Consider the following 3,169-nt stretch of genomic DNA (forward strand, 5'->3'; position numbering starts at 1 on the left):
GTGCAGGGCAAGTTTTTTACACAGAGGGTGGTCTCTTTGTGTAAAAAAACATGCCCCACACATCTCCTTTAAACTTTGCTCCTTTCGCCTTAATACTATGCCCTCTGGTATTTGATATTTTCCCACTGATTATTAATTTGAATGAATGCTTTATTGTCTCGTTTCATGGCCCCTCCTCCGACCGCCAAATTTATTGTCTAATTGACTACTGTACATTATTTATCTGTGCGTTGTTGCTTTAATGGGCCTGTAACGCTGCAGCAAGTATGAATCTCATTGTTCCATTCCTAGTGCAAATGACAACTAACCACTCTTGACTTACTGGTGACCAAAAGGTTGAGGGAAAAAATGTGGAGCTTGCTGGAGTTGTTGAGATGAGGGATTTTCCAGTTGATCGAAGCCAAATAGTTGAGTCTCCTTCTCCACCTCAAATGAACTGGCCTTCCATTCCAGCATCAAGCCATGATTCACAGCAGCAAGATAAGTGTTGTGGCAACCAGGCTACTTGACAAGCCAGCAGGCAATGGTTTGCCTGAATAAATAGGAAACAGCTGAGAAAGATGCGCGATCATAATTTAGGCGGAGAGCTGCGTTAGAGAATGACTTCATTAGCAAAATCAGCTCCCTCTCCTTCTAAAAGACGGCAAGAGTGACTAATAGATTGGAAAGAATGACTTCCATCTCTCCCGATACTCCACTTTCTTTGGCATCATGTTATTGCCCAGCCCCGCTGACAGAGTGTATCTCACACCCCTCGATGCTGCAGTGGGAACAGGTAGGGATAACACCTGAGCAGTCAGAAGTGTTGTCGGAAAATAGAACAGGGTTTAAAAGCTTTAGGCTGTGATGCCATTCAACAGCGATTAAATGAAATGGCGCAAGATGAAACGTGGCATTATTTTGTATGACACCAGCATTGGTGACACATTGGGGCGTTAACTGCGGGGGTGCTGAGACTGAGTATGGACATTTAGACGTTCCTGAGATTCAGGGTACAAGCATGTGGAGGGTCCCAGATTCACCAGTGTTAGGACAAAGATCAGGATTCTGCACATTTGCTACTTGCTTCCCATTCTGGACCAATGCCCCTATCACCCATCCCCTTAGACGTTCCCATATCAACACTTGATTAAACATTTCCCCACAACTGAAATATGCGAATCGTATTTTTAATACTTTGTTGTTCCTTGGAATATAATGCAAACTACAGATTTCCTAGGAATTTGGTTTGGACATACTCTAAGGAGCAGTGTGTAGAAAGACATCACCTCCAAAACAAATCATTTTGGTAATGTGATGCATAAAAATATATGTTCTGTGTTGAGTTCAGATGGAGGACCAATAGAGATACAACCCCTATTAACTCAACAGACAGATTAAGGTCACTTCACCGTTGAACAGTCAAGGAGGAGAAAGATGCAAATGTTGAGGAAAATTAGCAAAAGATCTAAATGTCTTAGATTGTAATACGTCCAGTGTTATAATTTTTGCTTCTCATCTCATTGAAAGCAAGATTCCATTGGCTGGAACATCAGGATTATTATTGTTTTTTAAAAAGAAAACAAGACTATTTCTGGGTTTCTAAGACAGATAACACAAGGATCAAAATGTTGTGGCTCCATGTTGCTCGGCTTTGAGTGGGTAGTGACAAGTTGAGCAAACATTGGTGGGAATGATGAACAACTGCCTCAGTGTTTGGAAGAGGATGAATGAGTTATTTCAGACGGAATCCTTCATTATTTCATCGTTGTCAATACATCTTTCCACTATTGTTTCATGATGTTCATGAGGGAACAGTTGATCCAGTTGTATTACATTTATTTGCCTTAAACATCGTTAAAGTCTAAACCAATGTAACAAAGATATTGTTACATCAATTGAAGCCACAGTCAAAGGATATTTTTATACGTCACATATTAAAATGATGCCTTCTAGTTTTTAGTTTTACTTTTTACTTTAGTTTTAGAGATACAGCGTGGAAACAGGCCCTTGAGCCCACCGAGTCCTCGCCGACCAGCGATCCCCGCACACTTACACCATCCCACACACACTGGGGACAATTTACAATTATACCAAGCCAATTAGCCTACAAACCTGTGTCTTTGGAGTGTGGGAAGAAACCGGAGTTCCCGGAGAAAACCTACGCGGTCACAGGGAGAACGTGCAAACTCCGCATCTAACTCAGGATCTAACCCGGGTCTCTGGTGCTTTAAGGGAAAAACTCTACCGCTGAGCTACCGTGATGCCTCTTTGTTTTCAATGCGAACGCAGTCCCCAGCTACCACAAATTGTGTAGTCAAGTACCCCACATATGAGGACATCACAGGCATCAGCACACATGAAGTGCAATGGGATAGCCTTGTCATGGGAGATAAGTCATCGTGACCACCAATCCTCCCCTGCCAGGTAGGTTCATGATTCCCCTGCTCTGGGTAAAAGACTCCGTGCATTCACTCATGATCTCATGATCTTATGCACCTCTATAACATCACCCTTCATCCTCCCGCGCTCCAAGCAAGGAATAAAGTCTGAGTCTGGCCAACCTCTCCCTATAGCTCAGGCCCTCAAGTCCTGGCAACATCCTCGTAATTGTTCTCTGTACCCTTTCCAGCTTTAAACGCAGATGCTCACAATTCACTGATCCTACAGCTGCTTTCTCTCCGTGCTTCCAAATGTTCTTGAAATGATACAAACTTGTTCATCTTCCTCACCTTCTCTTGCAGGTTTTCTTCCCCCACATCCATTCTCCATCCTGACCCAAACATTCAGAAAACCAAGCATTTGCTTTCTTCCAAAGTAAGGAATGTAGTTTGTGAGATTCCGATAAACAATAGCTGGTGTGCCAAGAATTACTCTGCTTAGATCCAGATCTGTGCAGCATGCATGTTTAAAACACAGCAATGCGGAATATTTGTACCACAGCCCAGTAATCATTCAATGTAATCTAGCCTAAATCAAACTTGTTATTCAATACAATGTGATCTTTCACAAGAGAGTTATGTTTCGAGAGAAAGGAACAGCGTGCAGCTAAAAGCAGACCACAATCACTGGGAAATCTTTCCTTGGAACTTGTTCAAGGATCAGTTGTTGGGTGTGTATGCCCTGTATCTAACATGCTCCATGTTATCAGGAGCAGGTCCCTGCACATCTGCATGTGTCAGCACGCATC

General features: G+C 42.8%; 1 non-coding gene across 1 annotated transcript; it reads right to left on the reverse strand.

The window, feature by feature from the left end:
- Nucleotides 1-2,250: 2,250 nt before the first annotated feature.
- On the reverse strand, nucleotides 2,251-2,414 carry LOC116987707. The gene has a single exon (XR_004415769.1). It is a non-coding gene; the product is annotated as a U1 spliceosomal RNA (small nuclear RNA).
- Nucleotides 2,415-3,169: the final 755 nt, after the last annotated feature.

The sequence above is a fragment of the Amblyraja radiata genome, chromosome 25 (assembly GCF_010909765.2).
Source record: "Amblyraja radiata isolate CabotCenter1 chromosome 25, sAmbRad1.1.pri, whole genome shotgun sequence".
Taxonomy (NCBI): domain Eukaryota; kingdom Metazoa; phylum Chordata; class Chondrichthyes; order Rajiformes; family Rajidae; genus Amblyraja; species Amblyraja radiata.